The 10,260-nt window shown below is 45.0% G+C and overlaps 1 pseudogene; it reads right to left on the reverse strand.

Annotated features, from left to right (window-relative positions):
- Positions 1-3,373: 3,373 nt before the first annotated feature.
- On the reverse strand, positions 3,374-8,019 carry LOC149333150 (monocarboxylate transporter 3-like; annotated as a pseudogene).
- Between the last annotated feature and the right edge of the window lie 2,241 nt (positions 8,020-10,260).

Here is a 10,260-nt window from a genome sequence, read left to right on the forward strand (position 1 = left end):
CACGTAGCTACATAGCCTTGAGCGTGAGTCAAGGAACAAGCCCGAAAGACTAGGCACCACTGTGTACAGCAAGAACGGCCGAGAGAAAAACGCGAGCCGCGCACTTCTTCCTCGCAAATCTTCGCTGTCCACTCCAGAGCTGGCGGCATTAGCCCACCTGTTTAGAAAGCATTGACCCTATAGCGCCCGGAGACGCTATAGAGCGCTGGCGCTGAGATCGGCGTTCCCGCGCTAGAGGAAAATAAAGATGGACAGCGCGTGCTCGGAGCGCACGCCCGGCACGGGCCGTTCGGAACTAGAAGCCTGCCTCGCTGGTCATCTTACTCTGGTCTCCCCTGCGACCCCGCAAATCCTCAACAGTGGTGACCCGGCGAACCATGCCTTCTATCCCAGCGGCGTCCTAGACTGGCGTACTGGCAGGACCCAAGTTTCGACCCGCCGCTTGGCCTCCTTCTTGGACAAAGCCCGACTTCCTAATAAATGTTTTCACCACCACCCCCGTCTTGGCCGAAGCCCGACTTACGTAGGCAATTACAGGTTGTACTCCCTTCTGCACTGAATCAGAATAGCGCTCAAACCAACATTTCGTGCATCGGTGTGGACCACTGTGTCGGCATTTTTGTCAAAATGCGCCAGAATGGGCAGTGTCTGAAGGAGACGTTGGGGTTCCTTAAATGCCTGCTCCCGCGTGGTTCCCCAGGTCAACGGCTCATCATCATGGTCAAGCGGTTCAAGTGTGCGGAAATTTTGGGGTTTTTGACGAACCGGTGGCTTTCAAGCGGGAGGTAAAGAAAAATTTCAATTTTCTTTATGAACCACCAAATCTCAATAAAAGCACGCATTCATAAGCCACTGGCTACACAGGAATGTAGAAGGTGGTCACTAACCGGGAAGATTATTCTACACGAAATAACATGCGGAATGTCCAAACTTTTAAATTAATTCCATACATTAAAATTGTTTACAAACATCTTTTTCTTTTCCTTTCATTATCTCAATTCTGTGAACAGTTCATGTAAAATAGCATTTTCTCTATATTGTACTTACTGCGCGTTTTCCGTTTTGATGATATTTTGTTTTAATAATGCGTGATGATTTTGTATATTGATGATTTTTGGTATACTGAACACGCTGCTCTATTGCTGTATGCAGTGTAAGTGAGAATGTGGTCTTCAGTAAGATCACTCTTTCCCCAGCGACTTCCCCCGCAGTCTCCCCCATCAACGATAAAATCAACAATTAATTATTATTATTAATAATAATAATATTAAGGAAGGTGTTATTATTATTATTAAGGAAGCTGTTGAAGAAGGACTCGTAGAAGCTGAGATTTAACAAAAAATGGGCGAAGTTCACACTTGCTTCCGCTGACTGTCACGATGGTCATAGTAGAACTTAGGCGTACTGAATTAACCTTTTCTTGCGTTTGTAACGGTCATTCAGCAAAGTATTTTCACACCCCTTTCTGTATATGCCTCTGCAGGCATGAGCGATGCGGCGCCCTGTTTTTCATTTTTACCTCAAACAGCTGGAGCGTTTCCTCGAGGGATCAAGAATATTTCTCTATGTCGTGCCCACGTAGAGCAGTTTTATGTCATTTTCTAGGTCCTTAGCGTGCTGTAGAACCTTTTTGTTGAATGTTACAGTTTCTTTGTAGTGATGGAGCAATTATTCATTGGCATCCACAGAAGTGCCGTCGTATGGCTACGCAGAATACAGCTCCCGTAGAAACTTTGTAGCTAAAGAAAAATCCATCCTACCCCAGGTTTTGAGCCCGAGACCACCGCTTCATCGGAACAATTGCTCTACCAAATGAGTTAAACAGGACAGCATACATATGGCTGGGCGAGACCAAATTGACATAAGTGTTGGTAAAATGTTTAGGGGAACTCCCCAAGACGGTGCAGATTTGTTAGAACGGCCTATATAGTGATTGGTTTCGACCCAAGTGCAGCCGTGCGGCTACAAAAGAAAGCTATGCCAATGAGTAATTACTGCCTCATTGGAAATCTACTGAACTTGAGGATTCACCTCAACATTTTACCAACGCTGTTCCCACTGTGAGTCGCCACCAGCTGAAGGTAATGCAAACTCGGGCAAGTTGGTGTGGTGTCATGGTGAATGTTGTGATGTATGCTTCTCGGCAATTTTGTGATTTGCGGTGTTGATTGGCTTGTTTTTATATCGCCAGTTCACTTCAATAAAGTTTAGTTGTGAGTCAGGGCTTGTTCTGACTGGTTTCGTGTCCCTCTCAGACGGACCTGTTTTGTTAGGGCTCTTTGTTCCTCGATACAATCGCTGGTAAGCATCGCCTCCCACCAGTCAAATAGTGTGTACTGCGTCTGTAAGTGTTCAGATTCGCCCCGCATCCCCCCGAAATGTGGAGCCAGCGGAGCCCTAGAATGAGGATTCCACCGACAACCCTCAAGAAACATCCCACTCATTTAGATCATTAAAGTTTACCTACCTGCCTATGTCCCTGTCTTTACCGCCGGTAAATTTCACCTTCTCACCAGCTGCACTGGCGTGATGTCCCAGGCCTATGCTCTACTGTCTCTCTCACTACCGTCCAGAGATCATTCGTTTCTTGAGATAGCTTGCCGGTATCCTGTAGAACCAACTTACCGCCTAATTCTACTGCATAGTCAGTAAAGATAGCTGGGATATTATTGTTCACTGCTTGAATATTAAGGTCGTCGTAATCAGTGAAAACCCAATACCTGCTCTGCAATGATATCCTGAATTTCTCTACTTTCCCTCTAACCGCTAACTCAGTACTGGGCTTCCGCTTTACTAGTTTCTTCCCTTCGCTCTTCATGGCTAGGGTAATTTGAGGCCTTACAATCCTGTAGTTGCTACTACGCAAGAATGGCAGGGTGAGCCCATATTACGATGTATATTTGATTTTTATTCATACCACTGGGGCTCTTCCACTTCCATTACCGGGTCTCTCTTTAGCAGAAGAAGGTATTCACGATCCGTAAATTATTTCTCTTTGCGAAATGTACTCATAACTCTCACCTGCTATTCTTAGAGACTATGCCAAAGTCACCAACTGCCTGATATTGACCCTGCATCACCCCTACCTTGGCATTGAAGTCGCCCGCCAGTACAGTGTGCAGTGTTTTTACTTGGCGCATTGCTGATGAATATATATGAAAGCATATATTGGTCATCTCATGTAATATTGCAGGCAGTTTCTTACTAACACATAGCCTACTTTGCTGCTGAAATTTTCTGTGTTCTCGCATCAGATGAATGGATATAGGGCATTTGTCTCGCCAACGGCATGTAAAAAAAAATAAGGAAACATCTTTTTAATGTAAAATTTCAACCGTTCACAGATGATTTCAAAGGAAATTTTAATATCTTTTTAGCATTGTTTTTTCCAGCTCCGAGAAAAATATTTTACCACCCATGCCACACCAAGGACGACATTCGAAACGACCACAAGGTGAAGAAACAAGTCGTAGGATCCAAGAACGTCACGGCAGTAGCCTGCGTGATGTATATAAGAAAAACATAATACCGGAACTCTTAGCTCCTTAATGAACGTCTGGTGCTCTGAAATAGTCATGAGCCCTCCACACAGGTGCGACTTTCACCTTAGCCATTTTGTATTATCAGGAACACTCCTTGCGAGTAATTTTATTAGGACACACCCATGTTCCGTATGCTGTAACACCTTCTAATTTGTTTTGAGATTAAGATATTTGTGCATTATTGTCTAGCTTGACGCTGTAAACAATGCAAGTAAAATTTTCAAAGTCACTGTTTACCACCTATAAGATTTCTGCGGATCGAATAAGTAATATTAATGACAATGAACGCGAAGACCCATTTGCTGGAGTCATTTATGTCAGAGAGTAAAATAACTGTGTGTATGAAGTTAAAGCATTTAGTGACGTTTTATTTCAAAAGCACTACCAGAACGCGTTCCTGACCAAAAATCTAGTGTGAAGAATCGTAGTAACTCGAGTAAGCTTGGTATAGAAGCGTCGCGATAGATGCAGCCATTGGAAGGGCAACCTTGAGGGTCACCTTGGCCAAAGGCACCGCCCATGCAACAATAAAATAAATAAAACCCACGTCGGCACGAAGAGACCGCCTCCGCTGGCCACTACAGGGGAGCACTATGCTATCGCCGCAGCCCCTCACGACTCATGTTAAACGGCAAATCACTCTCGCGCTCTCTATTGCACGTCATCGTTTTACACAACTTCCACAACCATGAGCCATACAAGCTAATCATATGTTTTATCTCGACTAGTAGCTTTAACTGCGTTGAAACGCTACCACTTTGCTTTTCCTAGACTATTCCAACACAGTCCATTGCCGCAGATAAAAGTACTGACTCCTCTCAGAGGAAGACCTTGCCCCTTTATGACATCTGTACATTGCCTTGCCTGTCATGAGCCATGCTAAAAGAGATCGTGCGCCAGGCTTTCTTCGCTGGTCAGTTAGTATGATCCACGACTCTTTCTCAACGAAATGCAAGACATTGAAACGGGGCGCTCTAAATATGTAATAGTGGAAAAATCCGAGCGTGAGATATACCTTTTATGCCATACAGGCTTCACATACCAAGCAAGAGGGCCATTCACCACAAAAAAAAAAGTGCGTGATCATAAACACTTTGTGTTTTCGGTAGGATGAGCGGCGGTAACAGCCCAAAATGATATCACCATTTCTTAAAATAGTCCATACTGGACACCCAGAAGTGCAGCGATCGTGAAGGGAGCGATTCTCGCGTGAGCAAGCCGCATGCGGTTGGCATGAAAGCCTCAGCTGGGAAACGACTCGCAATAATCCTGCCAGAATATGGCCTTTTTTGAAAAAATAAAGCATACTGAATAGCTGATAATCTACGAAGACGGTATCACGCCAACGAGCAATCACGTGTTTCGTAGTTACTTTCGTTCCTAGTTTACACTTTAAAGCATTGTGTGCACTAACGACACCAGCAAAGCCTTTAAGTAAATTAAGACATGCAAACAAAATTAACACGATGCTTACCAACTAATGATGGCCGTGTGAGGAGAGCCAGACCATTGCAGAATCCTACTCCGCCTACTGTAAGAGGTAGCGCGTCAATTCCAAAGTCATTTGACGAGTGCTGGAGCTTGCAGCGACACCCTCAAGCCGTTGCTGATACCTATAAGCACTGAACAAGCGAGCATAATCGGGAGAGTTGTAAGCCGTGCGAATACCTCGAAGGCTATGGCTTGGAGGAAGAATCCTAGGAACATCGCGGTTTCAATGCTTAGGAAACCAGCGTCGATGATCAAGCCGCTCAATGGGCGGAGTATGATGTCTCCAACGGCAAACGCTGTCGTGAGGAAGACGGCAAAAGAAGGTGGCACTCCTCTGTCTTTCGAAATGTCCACCGAGAGCAGAATAAACCCTGTCATTCCAAACATAAGGACGGTGAAAGTCAAGCCATGAACGGCGAACGGCACGCTTAAAATGTTTCTAGCATTAAGGGACGAGCTTCGTTGCTTTTCCTCTCTCTGGCGGGCAAGCTTCGACCACAGCGTTGTCAGGAGGACAGGATGAAGTCTGCGTTGGTTACTCTGAACAAGTGGGTGTTCGATAGTCCGTGGTGACTGCAGCTGCATGAATGCGGTTTCTCCTTCTTGAATGGTTTGTATATTTGTACCATCATCAAACGCCGAATTATTGCCCTTCGCTGCCGCCATTTCTTCCAAAGAACCAATCTCGCATATGCCTGCAGAGTATTTTCTACTTTTCATCCATTCCGGACTTCGTACCACGATGATTGCTGGACACGCGTTCAAAGACAGACCACCCAACAGGACAAACGCTCCCCAGATGCCGTACGTGGAGCGAAACATTTCCACCAGTGGAGGTGCCAGCAGCGTGTTGAGTCCGTTGAAGAAATAGATGATGCTGCAGGCAGCCACGCGGTGCCTTTCAAAGTGCTGCGACACAAGGACGTTGCAAGCGACGTAGTAGCCTGAGAGCGCCATTCCTGCGAAAACGTGAGAGCACGAATGCTACAGCTGTAAGATATAGCTGTTATGTATTTTTCTCTTCAGGGATATTGTTAAACTGTCTTTCATCACCTGAGAGAAACTCGCAAATGCGCTCTACTCCATTCTTATTCATCTAGTTATTTCACTCTCGTGATCCGCATTTGCGTCACTACCCGCCTTAAGTAGATGTTTTCCCTTACCAGTTGCTGCACATCGCTAGCAATTGTAAACTGCTGTTCCCTTGCAAGGCTGTTTAGCATTAGTTTTGCTTTCTGCATAGTTATCGTTCTGCTGTGCCAGTCGAACTTATTGACCATATTTTGCATTTGATCTCCTGTGTATTCTCCAGTAACTGTTAACACCAACTGTTGCCAATCCGGCCCGCTAAATACCTGCTCTAAACAGGCGGCGTATAGCATTGGCGAGATCGCGTCTCCCTGCCTAACACCCTTTCTCATTGGAATTTCATTGCTGGTTTTGTGGAGGACTTTGCTATCTGTGCACCCGCTACAAATATCTTGCAGTATTTTTACATAAGGCTCTTGAACACCCTAATTCCGCAATGCCTGCATGACTGCTGAAGTCTCGGCAGAGTAAGATGGTTTCTCATATTATATAAAGGCTATATATTGGGGTTGCTTATATTCTGCGCATTTCTCTAACCCCTGATCGATAGTGTGAATATGGTCTATTTTCTAGTACCCTTTACGAAAACCTGCCTGATCATTTGATTGATATAAGTCTAATATTGTCTTGGTCTATTAGCAATTACCTTTCTAAATGCCTTACAGACAACGTACTCTACGCTCCTCGATCTGGTATTTTTCAAGCCCTTGACGTCTCCTTTCTTATGAATTAAGATAATGTTAGCGTTCTTCCATGCTTCTGCTGCCTCTCTTATTAGCCTCCTGATTACATTGGCTGATGTAAAAATTTGTCTAGAACTTTCGGTGACTTTAACCACCTTATTCTTATTGCTGATGGCGCTGCCCTATTTGTCTTTTAACGTATACATCTGCTTTTTTCGTGTGATTAGTTTCCTCTTAATCACATTTAGGCTACCTATGTTCTTTAAAGCCTGCTCGATTCTTTCCGGAATAGACTTTCTGATGTCGGGTACCTTGAGCTTATTGACTAACTTGGAGAGCTCTGCCAGCTCTGGTTTGTCTACGGGGTTAGACGCCTCCATGCATTGACATTTGGTAATCACATATTTCGTCTCCTGAGATTGTTTGCTGGTATCCTGTCGAACCAACTTACCGCCAGCTACTACTGCGCATTGCGTTAAAATAGCTGTAAGATTATCGTTGTTTGCTTCAACATTAAGGTCGTCGTCCTCGATAAAATCGGAAGCCTCTGGGTTAATGCGGCTCGTGTCTTCACGTCTATCGACCAGACGGCACCGAACGTCGATTAGTTGCTGCTGAAACTCAGCCTGCCGCAGCGGACTGGAACGGCTGATTCGCGTTGGCTTGCTGGCTAATGTTTTCTTATTTTTTCCTAATTCACCTATTTCCCGTAGAGCGATAATCCTACAAGCTATAATAAAGCGCTGCCATTTAACAACGTACTGTCACACCTGTACTTTTTGTTACCTTGGATGAAGCCGAAAAAGAATGTGAGCAAGAGAATGTTGTCGGTGAAGGAGCAGGCGCAAAGGGAAAGTCCTGCAGCGATTGAAGAGGCCCATAGCACGGCTGTACAGGAGAAACGCCGGCAGAAATATCCGATGGCAGGTCCTGCAATAGAAATCCAAGATTATAAATGATTAATTCTAAGCACCTTTACAAGTCTTCGTACCCGCCAAAGAGCTGCAGGCGCCGCTGAAAACGAGAGGCCATGCCGCCTGCTCCCTGCTGACTCCGAAGGCGTCTACGATGCCGTAAAAGAGAACTCCCATGGATTGCTGCGAAACTGTCCCCATGAAGATTATCCAACTCAAGAAGCCTGCTGTGATCCAGCTCCACCTGGAGTCAACGCCGAACCGCCTGTCGTCCTTGAAACGAGCCGCCGAGATCGTCATGCCTTCGCCTCGATGGTCGTAGTCGAGTTCACCACGATGGAAGCCTAGACGCCAATGTGGATAAGGTAGGCGTCAGTTGCATCGAGCGGCGGATGGTTGAACACCTACTTGCGTGATGAAATTCTGTACGTGACGTTCTGTATAAAGCCTACATCATTGTTTTTGGTCGAGCTTTCCTGCTTCCTACAGCGCTGACGCTGTAGGCTTAGCTCTGCTGAAGGGGGGTATGTGAAACAGCATTTTATAAGTGTAGCAATAGACGGATACAGCTGCAGGCGCTGTCTGGCTTGAAAACGCGGAGCTACTATAAAAATAAAGCGCTGTTCTTTATCCGGTGCAGAGCAACAGTGCGCCTGTTTCAGAACATTTTATGGCGTCTGAAGTGCGTTAGAGAATTTTATGATGGTGTTTGTTGCAGAAACATGGAAGGAAAAAATACTTCCCCTCTAAGCGGGCAAAGGTGCGGATTAAGGCTCAAAATAATAGTTACTTCAGAAAATATTAATGCTTAGGAGATTAGCCTGTACGTTCGTCGAACGTAGCGTTATCACACGATTACTGTGTGTACTGTGGTAACTTTTACGGAAAGCAGAGGCTGTTTAATTGCAGTGCCCTTTCTAAATATTCATCATATGTAATACCGACACAGAGGACTTCATTTTGCCAGTGGCCTCCTCTGACTGAATGCGATCCGATTTCATTGTGTAATTTCTATCAACAATATCGTAGACGGTGCATTTATTTGATAAATTTCGGTGAACGCTTCAAAGTAGTCTCCTAGCGATATTTTTTTTAAAGTGCCCCAGAGAGTGCTAGCCCGCAGAGTTGAACGACTCTGCATCAGATCGGAAGCTGGTTTATCCAAATACTTAGAGTGTTTTTAAACACATATAAGCTTAAATTACTCAGCGATCTCTCCATCTACAACGAAATGACCGATAATTTTTGCCTAAATTATATAAACATTTAAAGGCAGAAAGCAGAAGACGACAGTGTGCAATGCATAGCGTGAAGGTGTGTGAGTTTTACACGAAGTCATCATCATCAGCGTGACTACACCCACTGCAGAGCAAAGGCCTGTCCCATGTCTCTCCAATTAACCCTGTCCTTTGTCAGTTGCCGCCACTGTATCCCCGCAAACTTCTTAATCTCATACGCCCACCTAACTTTCTGCCTTCCCCTGCTACGTTTGCTTTCTCTTGGAATCCACTCCGTTACCCTTAAGGACCAGCGGTTATCCTGCCTTCGCATTACATGCCCTGCCCAAGCCCATTTCTTCCTCTTGATTTCAACTAAGATGTCATTAACCCGCGTTTGTTCCCTCACCCACTCCGCCCTCTTCCGATCTCTTAACATTACACCTATCATTTTCCTTTCCATAGCTCGCTGCGTTGTTCTTAACTTAAGCTTAACCCTCTTTGTTAGCCTCCACGTTTCTGCCCCATAGGTGAGTACCGGTAGGATACAGCTGTTGTATACTTTTCTCTTCAGGGATATTGGTAAGCTACCATTCATGATCTGAGAGAACCTGCCATATGCGCTCCACCCCATTCTTATTCTTCTAGTTATTTCCCTCTCATGATCCGGATCTGCGGTCACTACCTGCCCTAAGTAGACATAATCTCTTACTACTTCCAGTACCTCGCTACCTATTGCGAACTGCTGTTCCCTTGCTAGGCGTTTGAACATTACTTTGGTTTTCTGCATGTTAATTCTTAGCCCCACCGTTCTGCTTTGCCTGTCTAACTGATTGATCATGTTTTGTAGTTTTTGTCCTGAGTGGCTTAGTAAGGCAATGTCATCAGCGAATTGCAAATTACTCAGGTATTCTCCATTAACTCTTATCCCCAACTGTTCCCATTCCAGCCCCCGGAATACCTCCTGTAACCAGGCAGTGAAGAGCATTGGCGAGATCGTGTCTCCCTGCCTGACTTTATGGAGAACTAGAGTAGCTGTGAAATCGTTATAAATATCTTCCTATATTTTCACATAACACTCTTCCACACCCTGATTCCGCAATGCCTGCATGACAGCTTAGGTTTCTACTGGGTCAAATGCTTTCTCGTAATCCATGAAGGCTATATATAGGGGTTGGTTATATTCTTCGCATTTCTCTATCACCTGATTGATAGTGTGAATGTGGTCTATTGTCGAGTATCCTTTACAAAAGCCTGCCTGATCATTTGGTTGACTGAAGTCCAAGGTTGTTCGGAATCTAATAGCGATTACCTTAGTAAATAC

This window comes from Amblyomma mixtum, chromosome 8 (genome assembly GCF_055824585.1).
Source record: "Amblyomma mixtum isolate Tamu chromosome 8, ASM5582458v1, whole genome shotgun sequence".
Lineage (NCBI taxonomy): Eukaryota > Metazoa > Arthropoda > Arachnida > Ixodida > Ixodidae > Amblyomma > Amblyomma mixtum.